At 40.1% G+C, this 23,632-nt stretch overlaps 1 protein-coding gene across 2 annotated transcripts in view; it reads right to left on the bottom strand.

Moving 5' to 3' along the window:
• LOC133253675 (regulating synaptic membrane exocytosis protein 1-like) overlaps positions 1–23,632 on the bottom strand; it is a 263,765-nt gene that overhangs the window by 219,512 nt on the left and 20,621 nt on the right. The gene's annotated exons all lie outside the window — the stretch shown is intronic.

Here is a 23,632-nt window from a genome sequence, read left to right as displayed (position 1 = left end):
TTTCAGCTTACTGATTCATTCTTCTGCTTCAGATATTCTGCTATTGATTCCTTCTAGAGTGTTTTTAATTTCAGTAATTGTGTTGTTTGCCTCTGTATGTTTATTCTTTAATTCTTCTAGGTGTTTTTTAATTGATTCTTGCATTTTCTCCATTTTGTTTTCAAGTTTTTTTTTAATCATCTTTACTATCATTATTCTGAATTCTTTTTCAAGTAGGTTGTCTACTTCCTCTTAATTTATTTGAATTTCTGTGTTTCTACTTTGTTCCTTTATTTGAGTAGTATTTCTCTGCCTTTTCATTATTTTTTTTAAACTTATTGTGTTTGAGGTCTCCTTTTCCCAGGCTTCAAGGTTGAATTCTTTCTCCCTTTTGATTTCTGCCCTCCTAAGTTTGGTTCAGTGGTTTGTGTAAGCTTCGTATAGGGTGAGATTTGTGCTGAGTTTTTGTTTGTTTGTTTTTCCTCTGATGGGCAAGGCTTAGTGAGGTGGTAATCCTGTCTGCTGATGATTGGGTTTGTATTTTTGTTTTGTTTGTTTTTAGATGAGGTGTCCTGAATAGGGTGCTACTGGTGGTTGGGTGATGCCAGGTCTTGTATTTAAGTGGTTTCCTTTGTGTGAGTTCTCACTGTTTGATACTCCCTAGGGTTAGTTCTCTGGCAGTCTAGGGTCTTGGAGTCAGTACTTTCACTCCAATGGCTAAGGACTTGATCTCTTTGGTTGCTCAGACCTGGCAGTTGACCCAGTCTCCCAGGCAGCACACTTCTGCTGCTTCACTGGAGGGATCCTGTAAAATATTCTGCCCATGGTAACATGGACTTCTAAATGGGAAGATGTGCTTTCCTTTCTCTAGTTCATCAAAAAGACTCATTATAGGGGTTCCAGAAGGAGAAGCCAGTCCTTTTCTTAGTGACAATGATTTAAAGTTGATTCTTGAACAACTGAAAGATTAGTCTGCAAATAATTTACAGTCAACATTCACATTTGTGGTTCTATCCCATTCATAGGTACAACCAACCACAGACGATGTAGTTATGTATCTACTACTGAAAAAAAAATCCACATACAAGTGGACCCAGGAAGTTTAAACTCATGCTGTTCAAGGGTCAACTGTATTTATTTATTTGTAAACAGTGGCCACATGTCTCTTTCTGGTCTTAAGTTCCTAGTGAGGAAAAACATATATGCATTATTATTATGAAAAAATACTAAATACAAATATAAAACTATATCTGATTTCATTGTGTAAATAGGTTTATTTGGTGCTGTCTATTCAGGTTATAGATCAAAAAGTCAACTGGAGAAAGGAGGTGACTTGAAGGATATCTTATTCAGTTTTACTATTTGACCTCAGAACAACAATGCCTCATACATATAAAACCACGTGAGGAATGAGTTAGTTCTGAAAAATTAAATTTCCATTAACTAAAACTTACCTTTGTAAGCACCAAAAGTATTAATTTAACTATTTGGGCTGGAAAATCTGTTTATATTACACATCTAAATATGGGGGCACATATTTTAAAATGTGCTTTTAAATTTGGAACAATTTTAAATTTATAGAAAAGTCACAAAGGCAGTAGAGGATTTTCATGACCCTTCATCTAGCTTCCCTAATGCTCCATCATACATGGAATATTATACTAAGAAATTAGCATTGGTGCACGACTATTAACTATAGACTCAATTTTTATTTCACTAGTTTTTCACTTGTATTCTTTTACTGTTCCAAGAAGAAATGCAGGGTTCATATTGCATTCAACATCAGTGATTTTTAAACCAATATCTGTAATGTAAATTGATCTTTTCTTAAAGACTTATGTTTTGATATTATAGTCATCAATTGCACCATACCATAATATTTTTTATTTTCATTTTAATTGGAGGCTAATTACTTTATAATATTGTGGTGGTTTTTGCCATACATTCACATGAATCAGCCATGGGTGTACATGTGTTTCACATCCTGACCCTCCCTCCCCAACCTCCCTCCCCATTCCATCCCTCAGGGTCATCCCAGTGCACCAGCCCTGAGCATCCTGTCTCATGCATCGAACCTAGACTGGCGATCTATTTCACATATGATAATATACATGTTTCAATGTTATTCTCTCAAAATCATCCCACCCTCACCTTCTCCTGCAGACTCCAAAAGTCTGTTCTTTACATCTGTGTCTCTTTTGCTGTCTCACATATAGGGTCATCATTGCCATCTTTATAAATTCCATATACATGTATTAATATACTGTATTGGTGTTTTCCTTTCTGACTTACTTCACTCTGTATAATAAGCTCCAGTTTCATTCACCTCATTAGAACTGATTCAAATGCATTCTTCTTAATAGCTGAGTAATATTCCATTGTGTATATGTACCACAGCTTTCTTATCCATTTGTCTGCTGATGGACATCTAGGTTACTTCCATGTCCTGGCTATTGTAAACAGTGCAGTGATGAACACTGGGGTACACATGTCTCTTTCTATTCTGGTTTCCTCAGCATATATGCCCAGCAGTGGGATTGCTGGGTTGTATGGCAGTTCTGTTTCCAGGTTTTTAAGGAATCTCCACACTGTTCTCCATAGTGGCTGTTCTAGTTTACATTCCCACCAACAGTGTAAGAGAGTTCCTTTTTCTCCACACCCTCTCCAGCATTTATTGTTTGTAGACTTTTTGATAGCAGCCATTCTGACCAGTGTGAGATGGTACCTCATTGTGGTTTTGATCTGCATTTCTCTGAGTGATGTTGAGCATCTTTTCATGTGTTTGTTAGCCATCTGTATGTCTTCTTTGGAGAAATATCTGCTTAGTTCTTTTGCCCATTTTTTTATTGTGTCACTTATTTTTTTTGGAATTGAGCTGAAGGAGTTGCTTGTATATTTTTGAGATTAATTCTTTGTCAGTTGCTTCATTTGCTATTATTTTCTCCCATTCTGAAGGCTGTCTTTTCATGTTGCTTATAGTTTCCCTCATTGTGCAAACTCAAAATGGATTAAAGATTTAAATGTAAGACCAGAAACTATAAAACTCCTAGAGGAAAACATAGGCAAAAGACTCTCTGACGTAAATCATAACAGGATCCTCTATGACCCACCTCCCAGAGTAATGGAAATAAAAGCAAAAAATAAACAAATGCGCCTAATTAAACCATACCATAATTTACCAATTCCTCCAGGGTTTGCTTAAATGAGTCTCATTCTTTGAATCTCAAACTATCTGGCCCTGTAAACTACAAACCTGAGTACATTCTCATGTTCCTGGTGTTTGGACTGTGTTTTCTCTGCTGATGATAAAATGCTGCTGTTGAATTGTTCACAAAGTCTAAGCTATTGTGATGGTTGTTATTCATGTTATTTTGCTATTGTCTGTCAATTGTGATTTCTCAGTTAAAAATCCAACGACATATTTTCGATTCTTATTTGCAGTGCTCCTGGATTGTTTGATGAAATTAAATAGCACTTTCATTCAAAATTTTTCCTTGGATTCAGGGACATTACAGTCTCCTAGGTATGCTCTGTGGTGACCTCACTATATCTTATTTGCCTTAATCTATAGCCCTTTCTCCTCATTCTTCCCCCATAATAAAAATGTGCCACGAAGACTTCCATTGATATTATTTATCTCTCTCTCACACCCACCCTTTCCTTGGCATTCTAACCTGGGCTCACGACTCCTCCCATCAGCACTGAAGACTCCCAGGTGCCAGGGTTATCCTTCAGATCACCTGCAGATATGCCAAAACCAAAATAATCATCTTTCTGCCTGCCCTTGGTCCTTTCCTTCCTCTGTCCTCTATTTATCACCAACTTTGTCATTTTCTTGACTCTCATACTCCATACTTCTCAATACTACGTGCATCCAATCAGTTGTCAATATCCGTTGACTGAATCTCTGCTTGTTTTATTAATTTGACCCCACCAATCCTTTTCCTTTGCTATTATTACTATCATCCCAACCATGGTGGGCTTCGTAAATCATAAAATAAATACACATCACTCTCTGCCTGTGCTATTAACTCACCTCTTTCGTAGACTCCTCCTCCTCTCTCCGTTGGACTTGGGGCTGTCACTTCTCTTTCCGAAGCCCAAATCCGACCACATCATCTGTGTGCCTTTACATCCTGCTCCCCTCCTTGCTGCTTGTGGAAGGAAAGGCCTTTGTTTGGCATTAGATTCCTTTCATCTGGTTCCATTCAGATTTTCCAGCGCTCTCTCTCTTCAAGCATCGTGGAAGTCAAGATACACCACTTGCTGCGTCCCTGTAATTCTTCATTTCCATGCCTTTGCTTCCATTATTCTTTGTGTGAAGCTTTCTCTATCCTATCTCCACACTCAAACTCTTTCCAGCCTCCAAATTCCATATGAAAGGCACTTCTTCCCAATAGCTCACCATGGATTCTTCCCCATCTCAAAGGAGATGCTTCTGCTAACTCCAGTCTGTGTTTTACCTATACTGCTATGGTCTATTGTATCCCATTACCCTGCTTTTATATCACTCATGCACGATTTTCATCTCACCTATGAAATGACTTCAAACTCCTTAAGATGATTGTCTGATGCATCTTTTGATCCCCTGAAGCACCTGCATATTATAGGTACTAAACTCTCTCATACCTAGAAAAAGACCCTTAAAAGTCAAAGTACATGTCATGAACCTATATCTCCTATGTAGTTTTGGAAGCAAAACCCTGGTCACCTAAAACATTTGCAGTGACTTATCATCCTTTTCTTCACCACTGCTCTCTCCAGTTGTAACAGACTGAATGTTTGTACTCCCTCAAAAAATTTTTACATTGAAATCTTAACTCCCAATATTATATTATAGAGTAACAACTTGTGGAATGATTAGGTGGGGTCCCCGAGAATAGGATTAGTGCCCTCATCAAAGGGACCTCAGGGAGCTCTCTCATTTTTTTCTGCCACATGAGGATGCAATGAACATGTGGCCGTCTGCAACCTGGAATAGGTCTCCCAGCAGTACCTGACCATGCTGGCACCCTGATGTCAGGTTTCTGTCCTACAGAACAGTGAGAGATATATTTCAATGCCAGGCTTCCCCATCCATCACCAACTCCCAGAGCTTGTTCAAACTCATGTCCATCGAGTCAATGAGACCATCCAGCCATCTCATCCTCTGTTGTCCCCTTCTCCTCCTACCTTCAATCTTTCCAGCATCAGGGTCTTTTCTAATGAGTCAATTATTTGCATCAGGTGGCCTAAGTATACTTTGTTAGAGGAGCTCATTTCAGTGCACATGTAGATCATTCATCTGACCACTGGCCTCTCAGTGGCTCAGCCTCTTTTTCCAGTTCACTGCCATGACTCAGATGCTCACTGCCACAATCACAGACTGGACCAATTCTCAATTTCAAAGATTCTTCTCACTCAAGATCACTTTCTCTTCTTCTGCTCACTCACTCTAGAAATCCTTCTTCACAATCCTCTAGCCCAGAAGTACCTACACTCATGGACTCTACCCTGTTACCCATGAAGATTTCAAGGACCATGATTCCCTATAACCATACTGTGATACACACTCTCAGAGCATCTGCCTTTTATTGAGTGTTCAGACTCATTTGGTGAAACTCTAACCCTGGTTCAATCCCACTCTCCACTCACCCACTGCTTACATCCAAACAGCTGAATACAGCTGGAGAAAAATCACACAACATGTCAACTAAATTCAAATTAAAAATGTATAATCTCCAACCTCAAATAAATCCTCAGGACTGCTTTCAACTCTCTATATTTCTCTGGTGATTTTATTCACCCATTCTCTTGGGGCTACTGCTTTGCATCTTTTCCTCCTAGAACAACCCTAACTCCTCATTGTTCTCAGCTGGTCATTATATTTCTGAGAACAGAAGTGATCAAGGGAAAATTTCGACATTTTCCCATAACTTTCCTGTCTTCCACCTCCTGGCTCTGTGACCACTGAATATGTCTCTACACAGTTATGATGCTCTGTTCACCTGCCCACCCCTCCTCCTTTCCTCCCCATTCAAGGACTTCAGTCCCATAATTACCCCATAGTCCTCTGCACCATCAAGATTTCTCCTTTAAGCCCTAGCTTGACCCATTCTCAGTAGTACATACACTTCTGAAAACACCTCTAAAAAAGAGAAAGATAACCCCACATTTTCTGCAAATAGCACCCAATCTCTCGGACTCTTTTATGTCAAAACTCTTCAAAGGAGTTATCCATCCCTGGAGTTTCTCATTCTCTGTTGAATCTACTCAAATTATGTTTCAGTCTTAACCACCCCAAGGCACATGCTCTTGAAAAGAGAACCAGTGACCTTCACATTGTCTAATCCGATAAGACCCTCTTGCTGCTGCTAAGTCACTTCAGTCGTGTCCGACTCTGTGTGACCCCACAGACGTCAGCCCACCAGGCTCCCCCGAGTGGGTTGTCATTTCCTTCTCCAATGCATGAAAGTGAAAAAGTGAAAGTGAAGTCGCTCAGTCGTGTCCGACTCTTAGTAACCCCATGGACTGCAGCCTACCATGCTCCTCCATCCATGGGATTTTCCAGGCAAGAGTACTAAGTGGGGTGCCATTGCCTTCTCCGTAAGACCCTCTTGGGGTTCATTTTTTTTACTTGGTTCCTCAAGAACACACAGCAAGATTGGGTCACTCTCCCCTTCCTGAAACTGTTGCTTCACTTGGCTTCCATGACTCCACACTTTCTTAGTCTTCTCCCTATTTCAGTGGCCACTTTGATATTTTTTCCTTTACTCTCCCTGCACCCTCTTCTCTACATCTAAAAATTAGCAATCTTGCAGCTCCCTCTTTATTCTTCCGCTCTTCTCTGTCTATCCCGGATTTTGGCGATAAAATCCAAGTTCCACAACTTTCCAAAATATCTATAACCTGGTCACTCCAAATTTATATCCCTAGCCCTAATATCTCTCTGTATCTCAAACTTGAATATTCAACTACTTACCCAGTATCTCTAGCGTTTACCTAATCAGCATCTCAGTGTGATAATGTCTCAAACTGGACTTTTGGTCCAATTAGACCTCATCCTCAAATAGACACCATCCCTTGTAGCTCAGTCAGTAAAGACTATGCCTGTAGTGCAGGAGATCTGGGTTCAATCTTTGGGTTGGGAAGATCCCCTGTAGAAGAAAATGGCAATCCACTCCAGTATCCTTGTCTGGAAAATCTCATGGACAGAGGAGCCTGGTGGGCTGCAGTCCATGGGGTTACAAAGAGTGGGCACGACTGAGTGACTAACACTTACTTACTTACAGTAAATGGCACCTCCCTCATTCAGATGCCTACATACAAAACTGGAGAGATTGTTGACTCTTCTCTTTCACTTACACACATTAAAATTTATAAGAAACTTGTCAGTTCCATCTCTGTTAGATAACTTGCACTCAATCTGCTCATCAACCAACCGACTCTCACTTCTGCTCTAGTTCAAACTATGATCATATCTTATCTGAAATTCTGCAGTAGACTGTTGAATGGTCTCTTTCACCCAGTTCACCCCATTTATGTTTTTACGTGATGCATGTTAAATAACTTCTCAATAATAGAAGCTAATGTTTACACAGCACTCACTGTGTGTAAGGCATTGTTTTAAGCACTTTACACATATTAACTCATTTAATCATCAAAATAACCCTACAATGTAAGTAACTTCATAATTCTCACTTCACGTATAGAGACACTAAGGTATACAGAGGTTGAAACTCTTGGTGTGGCCCACAGTAAGTAGTACTTTAATCAACCATTGGGATATAAACAGGCCCTGTTCCATCACACCTGGAGAAGGACATGGCAACACACTCCAGTATTCTTGCCTGGAAAACCCCATGGACGGAGGAGCCTGGTGGGCTACAGTCCATGGGGTCACAAAGAGTCAGACATGACTGAGTGACTTCACCATATCCATCACACCAGTACTCCATCAGAATGTAACCTCCAGGAGGGCAGGGAGTTTGTCTGGTTGCCACTGTGTTGTCATAGTCCCTGGACTGAAGGCACTCTGTAAATAAGTACCGACTGGGTGAAAAAGATGAATGCATCTGCCTCTGCTTGACCCCCTTCCCCTCCTAACTGACAATAAGCAACTAATTAACTCATTAAATTAATTCATTTAATAACTACCTAAACAAGGTAGAATACACAGCCTCAGTGTGAGACCCTAAAGGGTTTATTTACCTAAGAATAAAGTGTCAGCCTATGAATAAAGTGTTGTAAGACACAATTTGCTGAGTAATATCCCCTTTGATTCTTAAGACATTAAAAAATTTATGCCTTGTTCCTCATGGTGCTAGAAATGAATGACTTTCAGATTAGCAAATTAATATTATACTCAGAAATCTAGAGTAAGAATAATCTTATGAAGTTAATTTAAAAATTGGCTTAGACCCCTCAAAGTTAAGGTAAATTCTTAGCAGTATAAAACCAGGTGATTGTTAACCTCTGGAAGAGGAGCAGACACTGAATTTTTAAAAGGAATTATAGAAAAGTAAAATTTCATCACTGCTCAGTGGGACAATGGATTTAGCAAGGAGTCTGCTGGAAAATGCTCTGTAACCTTGGAAACAGTTTATAAGCTCTCCCTCAAACATGCTAATCCACAAAGCCATCTTTTTGAATGCCCAGGGCTTTAGTTGGCTTTCACAGGAATAACTTTGACCCATTATGTGGCAAAGCTCTTCTTGGTATTCATTTCTTCTTCTCTAACCACTAACTCACAGAACTGGAGAGTGAAGGATTCCTATGCCCTCCATATCAGTTTCTTCACCACTGATTTTCCTCCACACCCATTTTCATTTATTTTGTTTATCAAATGATTCAAAGTTTACTCTGTGCTTGGGATTGTTTTAAGTGCTTCATAAATATTATCTAATTTAATTCTCCCAACAACCCTGTGATAACAGGACACAGGCCAAGAGCTGAGCGACCTGCCCGGGCTATGTAATCTTCCATGAAGAACCCCTGTGAGGAAGAAGGAGCCAAGGACAGTGAAGGAGACAAAGAGGTGTTTGAATAGAAAGCATGCAGACAGTTGGAAAAGGGCTGGGACCACCTACACAGAGCAAATGGATCCTCAGATGCTGCTCTTTTCAGAACCATTGTTCTAAAGAAAGGCAGATGACCTCACGTGTCACTAGACTCATTGCTTTGGGAGCAGCTTGATCATCTCGTAGTTGGAGAGAAAGTAGAGGCAAAGATGAAAATCATATATGACAGGATCTGGGAAATATAAAGAATAAGACCTTGAAAGGGGGAAGGAGTACACCTTGTAGATAACATTGGTAGGAAATCTTGTAAATAGGAAAGTAGTCAATATATAGGTTGGCAGAGGTTCAGAGTAATTAAAAAAACACCAAATAATCCACACATAGAAGAAAAGGAAGCCTTGGGTCCATGTGCATAACTTAGCAATATTTCTGCAATTGGTATTTTGATTATGAAAACCAAGCTTCTCAAATCATAGTATAAATGATTATATACTTAAGTTCACTAGAACAAGAGCACCCACTGAGTTTCACTGTATTTTAGACACTCCTGCAGGAAACACAGAGGTGCTAGAGGAAACACAGAGGTCAGCAACTTAGGATGACCCAGATCCTCATAAAACTTAAATCCAGCAAAAAATGGCCCTAAATTTGTAGCACGCTTTATGTTTCCTAAGATTTGATTTGTTTGGACATGACAGGCTAACAGTCAGAGGTCATTTCTCCCTAAAGAGTTATGTTTGCTTTATAAAGAGCAAACAATAAATTACGGCGCCTTGGATAGATCTCAAAGCTGTTTGGCAAAATGAGATGAAGACCATAACAATGTCTGACCTTATTTTGGCCATTTTATAGAGTGACCAATCTATATTTATAATCAATAAATATTAGCCAGCATTGGTATATGAACATATCTATGTAGCTCTTGTTTTAAATAGAAACACCTAAAAATAAATCGACACCTTCATTATTAAAGCGTCATATGTAATCTCAACTTAGTTCCACCTTTAGTTTTTGAGAACTAATTCATCCTACGATTTTCACTATATTCTTTGCTCTAAAATCTCTGGACAGGTTTTGATTTTTAAAAAACCCTCTATCTACTCTTAACTGTTTTGTAAGCTACTAGATCTCTTACTGAATGCTTGTCAGAAGAAATGTCTCGTTGGCATTCATAGTTCCCTCTTATGAGCTCCTGTTTTTGAAACAGGCCAAAAAAAGCAAACAAACAATGTTTAGAGTAGAAATATACTCTACCTGGGTTATAGCAAGCCTTGGAGTTCATATTTTTCCCATTGCAGAGAAAAACAAAAATAATATATGTAAATGTGAGTATATATACATATATGTATTATGTGTGGGTGTATATATACACATACACACATGTTTGTGTGCATAACTACACGTGTGTATACATATATGTGTGTTTATATACACATGTGTGTGTATATATGTGTGTGTGTGCTCAGTCGCTTCAGTCATGTCCAAATCTTTGCAACTCTATGGACTGCAGCCGTTCAGGCACCTCTGTCTATGGGATTTTTTTAGCATGAATACTGGAGTGGGTTCTCATTTCCTAGTCCAGGGATCTTCCCAACACAGGGATCTTCCTGACACAGGGCTCTCTTGTGTCTCCTGCATTATAGGAGGATTTTTTGCTGCTAAGTCCCCAGGGAAGCCGTGTGTGTGTGTGTGTGTGTGTGTGTGTGTGTGTGTGTGTGTGTGTACATAATGTGTATCCATCACATCCCATTCATCCCAAGATAGGAAGAGCAGGAACTTCCGTGTTTCCTTAAATGGACCTTGGAGAACTCTTGGTCAGCTGGCCTGACTCTCCCTCCCCCCAGCAAGGACCCTTATCTCCTCTCTGGAGGAACTGGTTAGTAGATATGCATGGAAACCTAGTTATCATTTTCTATCAGGCCAGAGCTGTCCTAGAAGGGTGCATCACTCTTAGCCTGCACTCTCTGCCTGATTCTGTGTACCCTTGGAGGGTCCTCAGGTGTACAGGGGACCAGCAAATGGGTGAAGATTCAGGGCTCAGGGGAGGCCTAGACTTCACAGATTGGGAAATGAATCCAAACACCAGGAAATGTGTGACACAAACTCATATACCAGAATTCTTTCCATACATTTTCTTTTCTTTACTTTTTCTCCTTTACTTCTTAAAGGGAGATCTGGACTCATTTCTAAGCTCCTCTGAATAGTCCCTTAGCAACCATTTTAAATAGGATTAGATGCAACTGTTCTCTATTTAAGGATGATACATTATAAAAATCCCAGTATAAATAGAAAGAGAATGGGGGGGGGGTTATAGAATATATTTTTCAAACACATTTAAAGAAGATTATAAAACGTATAAAAAGATTCCCCTAAACAACACTGTAATCTAAAAAATATTTGGTGGTCAACCACCCATCTGGGGAGATTTGGGAGAATGGCATTGAAACATGTATAATATCATGTATGAAATGAGTCGCCAGTCCAGGTTCGATGCACAATACTGGATGCTTGGGGCTGGTGCACTGGGACGACCCAGAGGGAGGGTATGGGGAGGGAGGAGGGAGGAGGGTTCAGGATGGGGAACACAGGTATACCTGTGGCGGATTCATTTCAATATATGGCAAAACTAATACAATATTGTAAAGTTTTAAAATAAAATAAAATTTAAAAAAAAATAAAAAATATTTGGTGGTCAACCACCCATCCTGCCCTTCCAGTCTCCCCCACCCTGCAAGGAGCATTCATGAAAACTCATCCATTTGTCCTATTGCTGGTTGAGCCAAGCCGAACTATTTCTCAGGAATGTTTTACCATAAGGATCTGTTTACAGATATTTTGCAAAACAAAATTATATTCCTAATCATTTAAATGGTATAACATATCTCCATATTTTAAATAAGTATGTATTTTAATGCAAACTACACAACTTATAATTTCAAAGCTTTGGCTTTGAAGGTGGCTTATGGCTAAAAAAAAAAATGTTTGAGTGCACTTCCTTTAAAAAGTTCAAACTATATCTGATTGCAGTCAATTGTTTTCAGAACAAAAGATGGTACATGAAATTCAAGAAGCTTGCATGAAGTCTGTTTTTCACATTTGTTTTTACCAAGGGTTTTGTAATAAAAAATACTTATCTTTTGTTTGCAAAATAATACTGAAACATCCAATCATTCTTTCCCATGCCACTGGCTTCAAAGAAGGCAGCAAATGCTTCTCTGCATTAAAATTCCACTTATTTTAATAATAGATTTTTTATGTTGGGCAATATGATTCAGCACCTGACATATAATACTTAATAAATATTTGTTCAATTAAATTGAATAGTTAAGCTTGTGTTCATTTCTAAGGGCTAATATTTGCCAAGACCTCTGAGCACCATTTTTACCATTAAAGAGGCTCCCTTTCATTACAAGAAGTCATTGTTTGGAGAAGATTATGGAAACCAGCCTTGGGAACAATGCTACAAAATTTTAAATAAATGTGTTAGCATAGGGAAGAAAGTCATTAAAGCTAACCGTCATTACAGAAAAATACATGTATTATAATGTAATAGAAATTACAATAAACAATAGCAATAAGAAGGTAGGATATTTAAATTCTATTCCAATATTGTAGAGATCAGAGTGTTCTTTCTGTTTGCTTTATAGCAAACACAATGTTGGAAGAAATAAGGAACCAGGGAAAGAATGAATGTTGAGAAATAAAGAATTAATTTGAGGGTCAGAGACTTTGTTTACAAACATTTCATAGCAAAATATATTTTGATTAAGTGAAAAACCTATTACCTAAAAACAATGAAAGAACTGGCCCTGGATCTTTGAAGCACATTCTTATATAAGTTCTGATATAAGTTCATAGACTACAGAAAAATTGAATGCCAGTTTTTAAGCCTAATTCCTCAACTTCAGATTTTTTTCCCTCTATACACAATTCCAAACTCTCCTGTGGATTTGAATGAATTTGAAAATTTAATAAAAACCTTCTATGAAGTGGGGAGCAGCGAGAACTTGAGAACATAAGGCCACACTGACACTGAATATGAGCATTGGCCCTGGTGTGGACGGAGTGCTTCATCCATTCAGTAGACGCACCCCTGAAGGGACTTCACACTCCCAGGTCTTAAGTGGGGATGTGATGAGGTCAAGTGTAGGAGAAACAGAAAGACCAAGTTCAGAGGGAAGCCCTACAAGGGCTGCAACATGAACCCCTTCCATACACTTCTATGTCCCTTCTATACACTGATGTGCCAGGGCCAGGTGATGCCTTACATTTTTCAAGCACCGCCAAATTTTTGACAAATAAATGCCCTTCAATCCTTAATCATTAGACTGATGTGTGGTAGGGAAGCAAATGTTTCCAAAGTTTTGCATATTTTAAGTCTCTGGTGAATGTGATTTTGTGAGAACAAATCTAGCCCATTTCTGTAGAGGTAATCCATACAATGGATATCCAAGAGAGGAATCTTTACCAGTGGACATTTTTATTTCCAGTGCTTCATCCACCAAGAAATGGAGTACAAGGATCCCGGGAATCTTCTTTCCTCTGCTTTGGCCAATTGACCACAAACAATGTCCATTTGTGTTGTACAAGCACTTAGCTTATGAGAATGGAACCACACTTATGGGACAGAGAAGTAGGCAAGAAAAAAATTTAAATAGTCGACAGGAATCCCTTCAGTGTTCCAGTTTTCTCCATAAGCATTTACTCTGAGTAAGCATGCAAATTTTCCACTCAAGGCAGCCTCAGGTCCTACGTGGTTCACCAACTGAGAGAAACCCTCTCCAACTAAAGGACACTGGTAGTCACTGGATTCAATGGTATAGTGATGCATATATTTTATCTAACAAGGACCTTAAAGCACAAGCCAACGACATCTTCTGGTGTTCAACAGAGCTGCCTCCTCTAGGGCCAGAAGGTAAATGCCTGTGTGGATGTGATAGACAGGATGTGTTTACCTTCAGTGTGACTCCTCTGGCAGAGTTTTCAAAAGCAATTTCAACAATATTCAAGTTTTGCCTGATCTACTGTATTGCCTTGGGAACCAAATGCACAAATTAGATTTAACTTCACCATCAGCATCACTCTTGCAATTTTTTCTAGCCCAGTCTCTCTGGTGGAGCCAGACTCACTGACGCCTCTGATTCTTTGGAGCTGGGAGCCCTCCCAGGTTCTTGTATTTAACCTTTGACTTGGGACAAACTTCTGAGCTGCTGGAGGGTATCTTATACACATCTTCCCTGAAGTACCCACATTTACTTAGATACAACCCTAACTAACTTCCTTTATCTCTTGGATCTTCACACTACCAAAAGCACAGGATGTAGGTGCAAAGGACAATGACATCATGTGTACCACACATCATCAAAAATGTATGTGAAATATGCCTAAAAGCAACGCTGGATCACAAAGGATACAGAACAGAGAAAAGAGGGTAAGTGCCTTGATGGGATCAAGAAAGTCACCAGGAAGGAATAAGTTCAAGTCAAAAACTCTGGGTGAAAGTTCAGAGTGGCAGTAGCAGCATTTAGTGGATTTTGAAAAACATGAACCTAACAAATATAAATCAGTTGGTGTTCAGTCACCCATTCGTGTTCAACTCTTAATGATCCCATGGACCATAGCATGCCAGGCCTCCCTGTCCCTCACCATCTCCTAGAGTTTGCCCAAGTCCATGTATATTGCATTGGTCATGCCATCCAGCCATAAATCAGTAGCTTCTTAGCATTAAAAATCTGTTTTAAAAAACCCAGATGCATATGAAAATTACATAGCACTGAGAATTGCAAATTATCAGTATAGAATATGGGACCTTATCAAGAATTTGGTACACATAATGTGGCCCAGTGTGTATTCCTGGACTGGATATTGTGTGTCCAAAAATACACAATATTTCACAGTGTGACAAAGCTTCCACTGTCAGACAAGCACACTGAAACCTACATTTTATTTTGTTCTCCATCCTCCTAAAGTTATATATTTTAAAAATATGGAATGTTCAGATTTCCTCTGAAGCCTTGGATTGTCAGCTTAGCTGAGAGTCTATCAAATGGGCAGTCATCTTTTATTTTCTCCTGATCTCAGAGCAAGTGTGTACAGAGAAATGCTTCTCTCTGATTTCTATAGACTTCAAGATCGTCTAGCACTAATACGTTCTTTCCTAAATGTAAACTCTTTTCTGCTGTAGCTTAGCTCTCTAAATAGAAACTTGAATGAAGTCTCTGACCGTCCTGCTCAGAGCAAATAATCAGTGTTGCAAAAGAAGTGGGCTGACTTCTCGTCCAGGCGGCCTTTGTGCTTTGTGAGAGGGCAGAGGGCAGGATGACCACAACACAGGGATGCCAGGAAGCACAGTTTCCAGTTCAGATTACATCGAACCAAAGACTGAATCCATACCATTTTTTTTTTCTGATCCAAAGAGCATACATTTTATGGTCAGCATTACAGTAATTACAAGCCTCTTCAGACAAATTAAAAATTCACTCTGACATGTACATAAAAAACAGAGCTTCCTGAAAGTTTAATATGATCAGCAGTAACTTAAAATGTAATTGTTGTTCATTTTAGTACACCTCCGCAAGGCAGAGCCAGAACAATATTTTAATTAAGAAATTAATGAATTAAGAAGAATGGAACATTCTTGACAACTCAGAGACCCTAGCGGGTTAGATTACAGACAGTAGAATCGGGTCTAAAATCCAGGATCTCCTGAGCTAACCTGTGACTAGGACAGGGGCTCCCACACAGTCATTTCAAGCTCAGAGTTGAGTACGCATGTTCATGTTCGTTGAGGTGCAAGTCCTCAAAAGGAGGCCACTAAACTCACTGATGGTTGCACGGGTCACGTAATGTTAGAAAGAGATGAATTCAGAAACAAATTCAATGAATATAAGTAAGAAAGAAACCCCAAAGACAGTAGGATGAAAATATTGATATATGGGGCAATCAAGGAGGTGGAGATTAAATGAGCTTTAACTTTCTCATTTTACCCTCTAATCAACTCGTACGGGTTTAAATACATTCTCTGCAAAACAAACACTGACTGTGGCTCTGGGTCTTAATTTTCTAAACAAAAATATATGGTGGTAGGAGAAACACTGCAAAAAAGTTAATTACCAGATAAAAGGTTCATTTAGGCTTGAACAAAACATACTGTAACATCACACTGAAGGGAAAATAATAGGGGGGTGCCCAAACTCTACAATGACTGTGCAGACAGCACAACATCCTCTTCCTTTCTAAATTTGTTGTTCTGCCTCATCCACAGTTTCTGTTCTGCCTACAAGTAAATTAAGTACCCCACATGCCCATAGAGTCCAAGATGCTGACTTCATCCTAGGAGGCTGACTCTCCCAGAAGGAGCTCACTCCTATCTGCACAGCTTCTCTGCTAAAAAGTCTCCCTTCCTTCAGCCCTGGGAGGATCACTCGAACAGTTGGGTTTGCCCAGCAGAGCAGAGCCCAAGGGCCAAACAAGAAACATCACTCCTCCCCGGAAATGACTGGCATTATAGATGAATGGATATTTCATCTATCCCTTCTGGGAAAATTCCCCACTGAGGCTCTCAGATTTCCATCTCGTGTAATGAGGAGAAGAGAGAGCAAAGAAAGGAAGACGGAGATAAAGTCCCTAAATTTCAGCCTAAATTATCCATAATTTCTTCCCTAAAGAAAGAAAAACAGAAACTGAAAGCCGAAGAGTGCCATCTTTTAGGGTGTCAACAGGGAGGGGCAGATAACCTGCCCACCAGAACCAAGAGTCCAAAGGTTAAACAGACATACAGTTATCTACCTTAAGATTAACCGCCGCTCATACAGACCTAAGGGAGAAGGCAGTGGCACCCCACTCCAGTACTCTTGCCTGGAAAATCCCATGGGCGGAGGAGCCTGGTGGGCTGAAGTCCATGGGGTCTCGAAGAGTCGGACAGACTGAGTGACTTCACTTTCACTTTTCACTTTCCTGCATTGGAGAAGGAAATGGCAACCCACTCCAGTGTTCTTGCCTGGAGAATCCCAGGGACAGGGGAGCCTGGTGGGCTGCCATCTATGGGGTTGCACAGAGTCAGACATGACTGAAGTGACTTAGTAGCAGCAGCAGCAGCATACAGACCTACAGCACAAAAGATTTAATGATGCTGGTGGGATACAGGCAAACAGCTTAGCCTCTTAATTTCAAATTTGAAGGAAACAAAATTAAGGATTAATTCTCAGAATTACACCGATTCTTTTCAGTCATCTTTTGTGTGTGTGCTCAGTCACTCAGTCATGTCCAACTCTTTGCAACCCCATGGACTATAGCCCGCCAGGCTCCTCTGTCCATGGGATTTTCCAGGTAAGAATACTGGGTTGCCATTTCTTCCTCCAAGGGATTTTCCCTACCCAGGGAGTGAACCTGGTTCTCTGGTGTCTCCTTCACTGGCAGACAGATTCATTACCACTTGCCACCTGGGAAGCCCAAGTCATCACTGTATTTATTGTTTTTGATCAGTCGCTCAGTTGTGTCCAACTCTTTGCTACCTCATGGACTGAAGCATGCCAGGCCTCCCTGTCTTTCACTATCTCCCAGAGCTTGTTCAAACTCATAGCCATTGAGGTGATGATGCCATCCAAACATCTCATCCTCTGTTGTCCCCTTCTCCTCCTGCCTTCAGACTTTCCCAGCATCAGGGTCTTTTATAATGAGTCAGCTCTTCGCATCAGGTGGCAAAAGTATTGGAGCTTTAGCTTCAGCATCAGCCCTTCCAATGAACATTCAGGACTGATTTTCTTTAGGATTGACTGGTTTGATCTCCTTGCAGTCCAAGGGACTCTCAAGAATCTTCTCTAACACTGCCATTCAAAAGCATCAATTCTCTGGTGCTCAACCTTTATTATGGTCCAACTCTCACATCCATACATGACTACTGGAAAAACCATAGCTTTGACTAGATATACATTTGCTGGCAAAGTAATGTCTCTGCTTTTTAATATGCTGTCTAGGTTTGTCATAGCTTTTCTTCCAAGGAGCAAGCATCTAGAAGGAGCTTTATCTTTTGGAAAATTTGCATTAAATGCTGTAGAATATATATTCAATTTGCCAGAGTTTCACCAGTAAAACACAGGTCATTATTATGGGCACTTGATTTTCTCATGAGTTAAAAGCAGGCATTTTGATATATGTGGTGATTTGTACACATGCACAGACACTTGCTATAAGCTAGATGTTGGTAGTCATGGTTAGATGTTTTTATTATATCTTTCAGTTGTTTCATTACACCTTAGTCTCAGCAAAGGTACAGATCTATGATGCAGTTGTCTCTTTAAAACACCAGAAATTTATTCTCATTACTTCCAATTTTGTATAAAAATGTCAGCATTATTCCAACTATTCACCAGTATAAATTCATTCTTGCCTTTCATTTAAACAATGTTTTTGAAGAACATTTTTATATTTTATTCAGCATTTATTGTGAGTACTTACTCAGGAATATCATTGATTCAGTGTGGAAATCTGTTAATTTTTGAAATAAGGAAGTCTTGTACAAAGATTATTTCTGGTTGGAAATAGGATATTTGAGTTTCAGTCCGTCTCACTGAATATAAACCATATGAATTATGTATGTAAATCCTTACGCATTCATCTGAGATTATAAACCAAATAGGTGAGTCAAAATGTTTCCTTAGTAAAACAACAAAAGGGAAGAGTTAAATCTGGTATAATGCATGGTAAACCTATTTCAAATTGCTGCTAAAATAAGGATATTACCCAAGTTGGATAAAAAAGCACCCCCTTCTTCTGTGTGTTCCCAAAGCTCAGGTAACTGAATTGTGCTAAAACCACATCAATGAATAGGGTATTCAGGCTCAGCACACTTGAGAAAGAGGCTCCAATTGTGATTCAAAATTCCTTTATGTAGCATCAACACAGCAAGTTCTGTACCTCTGAGCTGGAACAGGGCTCACGCCATGTAGTTGCGCCTGTCTTTATACTCAAAGAGACGTGAATGCTGGGTGCACAATACTATTTACATTCACACTGTTATAAATACTGATTATGACAGCCTGAGTTGTTAATGCTGCCCTTGGATGAAGAGTTGTGCCAAGTGTATCATGTAACTGTTGCTCTCTTAGTTACTGCTCCACCAGCTCTGTACCACAGATAAGACCTTGGACGGAAATATGGCTGATCAAGATGACATAGCGGGTCCTAGGGTCTGGGATGCACGCCCAGGCCTCTTTGATTCTGAAGTTCACATGTTTAAGCTCTCCCTCCTCTGCATCCCACAATAATTCCTGCCACAACGAGGGGTAAGTGTGCACAATCAGAGAGACTCTCCCTTACGATTTGTATTTCAGTATCTGGTTGTAATAACACATAGTAATGAAGTTAATTTCCCAAGTCCATGGAGCATTCACTGCTCGTTCTGTGTAATCTTGACTTAAATCACTTTTTTCTCTATTTAATGTAAGTACAAATAGTAGTAATAATTGTCTTACTTCATAGCACCAGAGTAAGAACATACGAGAAGTGTGCATGCAAGCACATTCTGCTCCAGGTACAAATGCTAGTTGTTAATGATAATACTTGGTCCTAACAGATGCATCAGGCTTCCCAGATGGTGCTAGTGGTAAAGAACTCTCGTGCCAAAGCAGGAGAGGTAAGAGATGCGGGTTCGATCTCTGGTTTGGGAAGATCCCCTGGAGGAGAGCATGGCAACCCACTCCAGTATTCTTGCCTAGAGAATACCATGCACAGAGAAGCCTACGCTATGGGCTACCGTCCACAGCATCACAAGTTGGACACAACCGAACCGATTTAGCATGCATGCAGCAATGGATGCATGCTGGACTCTGACAGGAAAATTCCGTGGTCAACTAGATATTAGAAGTGAGGAAGAAAAGAAGTCCAAATGATGCCCATATTTTGGACTCAAAAAAAAAAAAAAAAAACTTCAAGGGGTTTAGTGTTATTTCTCCAAGACAGATGCCATCTTCCATGGGAAATATAGACACTCCAGAGCTAGTCATTTCTGGGCAGTCTTCAAAATATTCTCAGTTCACAAAGTACTGTAATTTCAGTCGGCTCTAGATCTTACTTAGATGCTGGGGGCACTGGTGCTCTCTGGGACATGCCAGAGTATTCTCTTGAGCAGGACAGGGATCCTGCTCTCACAACCCACACCGGCACCTGCTGCATAGCAAGTGCACAGAGATATTGGTTAAATGGATGAATAAACCTCCACAGCTATGAAAGGAGTAGAATTGGAATAGATGAGTGGTTTTCAGACATTTCCTTTAGCTGCAAAACTGTTCTTTTTTTTTAGTAAGATACCCAAATTGCAAACTATAAAGAAGCTAAAGTCGAGATCTGGGGTTAAAGCAGGAGCTATGGCACTATAGCATCCATGTGCTCAGACCCTGTTCACCAACTTTCTCTTCTCTGCTCACTATCACTCCCCAAACTCTGGGGAAATCCTCCAGACACAGTGTGGAAACCTCTGATTTGGATGCTGAAGTCCCCCTTTGACTCCAATTCCATGAGCCTAAATACTGACATCTATCTTCAATGGGTTAATAATTCTATATTGAGGAAAGTAACATTTCTTTTTTGCATCAAGTAGCTTAATTAATAAAACACTGACTTTTCAATCATTCTAAATCACTCATCCAATGTCCACATGCTCTCTCACAGCTCCTCTCCTCTCTCACAGCTGTCTGGACCCCGCCAGTGGCCCATGGACAGCAGTGACACAGGTTCATTCAACCTCACCTATCCATCCCCTCCCTGGCTGTGGCCACGTGGTCCAGAGGTCACTACCTTCTGGAAGAAGAGCCCACTCAACCCACACAGAGCTGTACTCGTGAGAAATGAAGTTTTACTATGTTAAGCCAGGAAAGTTGCTTGGCTCATTTTTTTCTGGCAAATATACACTTTTAATTTAATAAGGATATTCAGGCTGAACCCTGAGTAGATCCCTAAAATTCAATTAATTGTCTATTTTCACAGATAATAATGGGTCCACAGAGTTTAGTGCTTTAGAAGCACATGTTTCAGAGGATGAGGTAAGGATATTTGGGGAAGAATGGTCTAAATAGGAGGAGTCATATGCGTCATAGCTGTCTCATGTGCTAAACTATGCATCATAGTTGTCTCAAAAGTTTTGTCACTGAATAAAAATCCTGTAATTGCATATCTTCCATACTGTTTGAAGTACCAGGTCAATTGTCTTGTTTATGGGAAAACTGGTGGGAAGAAATATTATACAGATTAAGATTTTATGAAGGCTCATCTTTCCAATTAAATGCAGAAAGAAATCAGAGATATCTTTCCCAAGTGAAGTCACCACCCTCTACAAATCTTATTCACTGCCTCAGGAATTTTCAAATGTTCTATTTTGTTGTTGCTCAGTGACTCAGTTGCATCTAACTCTGCAACCCCATGGACTGCAGCACGCCAGGCCTCCCTGTCCTTCACCATCTCCCAAAGCTTGTTCAAACTCATGTCCATCGAGTTGGTGATGCCATCCATCCATCCCGTCCTCTATTGTCCCCTTCTCTTCCTGCTTTCAATCTATGGACAGACTTATAATTTAATATTCTGGTGATATTGTCAAACCTCAAATAGATGTACAATTTGGACAGTCTCAAAAATTGATTTAAATATTCAATTTTGTTCATAAATGATAAGTTTAGCTCATTAATGACTTCATACATAGCATTTGGCTTCCTTAAATTTTCAGGCAGTTAAAAAATATTTAATTCACCAAATTTCTTAGTTTGATTTTCAGCTAAAACTATGAAGTGGTGCTGCCCAAAGCTGTCCAGATGCCCCATTCATTGTGGGCACACATAGGGGATGCTCTTAACTGGCAAACCTCTCTTTGAATTGTCCTCTGCTAACCAGAGCCAGCTCTCCAATGGCCAGGTCCCACGGCCTGGGCGGCATGAGTCTGGTGATCATTCAATGCAAGAATACTGTAACTATTGTTACTGCCTCCAAGGGACTGATGGAGTCTTACTGGACCTGCTCAGCAGTCTAGCTTCTCTCTCTTTATAATCTGCTGCTTTCCTTTCTATCCAGATGTCAATCCCAAAAGCACTGTCTAATAAACTTCTTGCACAAGAATCCCCATCTCAGAGTCTGTTCCTAGGGAGTCTGACTGACAGCAAATCTAAATGACTCTCTAGCCACAAAGATGGGAAACAAGTCAAACTAAGGTGTTCAGAGATTTTCCCATCACATCGTGTGTCCCAGGCTGTCCCTCACGGTAAAGATGTGAAGCAAATCATGTCACTCTCTATTCTGTGTCCCCAAATACATTCAACTCAAATAAACAGGAGCATCCTGAGAGAGAGGACAGAACATAAACTAAGAGAGGTATGTGGAAGAGGAGGAGGACAAGGTCTTTTGCTAGCACAGTGCTCATTTATGGAGACTTCAAATAAGGTTTGCATATGTGCACACACACATACACAAGCACACACACACATACACATATATTATTGTTGTGTTAGTCACTCAGTTGAACTGTAGCCCATGAGGCTCCTCAGTTAAGTTCAGTCACTCAGTCGTGTCCAATGCTTTGCGACCCCATGGACTGCAGAACATCAGGCCTCCCTGTCCATCACCAATTCCTGGAGCTTACTCAGTATCGTCCATTGAGTCGGTGATGCCATCCAACAATCTCATCCTCTGTTGTCCCCTTCTCCTTCCACCTTCAATATTTCCCAGCATCACGGTCTTTTCAAAGGAGTCAGTTCTTCACATCAGGAGGCCAAAGTATTGGAGTTTCAGCTTCAGCATCAATCCTTCCAATGAACACTCAGGAATGATTTCTTTTAGAATGGACTGGTTGAATCTCCTTGCAGTCCAAGGGATTCTCAAGAGTCTTCTCCAACACCACAGTTCAAAAGCATCAATTCTTCAACACTCAGCCCTCTTCACAGTCCAACTCTCACATCCATACATGACCCCTGGAGAAGCCATAGCCTTGACTAGATGGACCTTTGTTGGCAAAGTAATATCTCTGCTTTTGAATATGCTATCTAGGTTGGTCATAACTTTCCTTCCAAGGAGTAAGCTTCTTTTAATTTCATGGCTGCAATCACCATCTGCAGTGATTTTGGAGCCCCACAAAATAAAATCTCTCACTGTTTCCATTTTTTTACCCATGTATTTGCCATGAAGTGATGGGACCAGTTGCCATGATCTTTGTTTTCTGAATGTTGAGATTTAAACCACTCTCCTCTGTTACTTTCATCAAGAGGCTCTTTAGTTGTTTGCATTCTGCCATACGTGTGGTGTCATCTGCATATCTGAGGTTATTGATATTTCTCCCAGAAATCTTAATTCCAGCTTGTGCTTCATCCAGTCCAGCATTTCTCATGATGTACTCTGCATATAAGTTAAATAAGCAGGATGACAATACACAGCCTTGACATACTCCTTTCCCGATTTGGAACCAGTCTATTTCCATGTCCAGTTCTAGCTGTTGCTTATTGATCTGTATACAGATTTCTCAGGAGGCAGGTCAGGTGGTCTGGTATTCCCATCTCTTTCAGAATTTTCCACAGTTTATTGTGATTCACACAGTCAAAGGCTTTGGCATAGCCAATAAAGCAGAAATAGATGTTTTTTTTTCTGGAACTCTCTTGCTTTTTCAATGATCCAATAGATGT

Source organism: Bos javanicus, chromosome 9 (assembly GCF_032452875.1).
Source record: "Bos javanicus breed banteng chromosome 9, ARS-OSU_banteng_1.0, whole genome shotgun sequence".
In the NCBI taxonomy this organism is placed as follows: domain Eukaryota; kingdom Metazoa; phylum Chordata; class Mammalia; order Artiodactyla; family Bovidae; genus Bos; species Bos javanicus.
The sequence above is the reverse complement of the archived record's forward strand: the minus strand, read 5'-3'. Positions and strand labels throughout refer to the sequence as shown.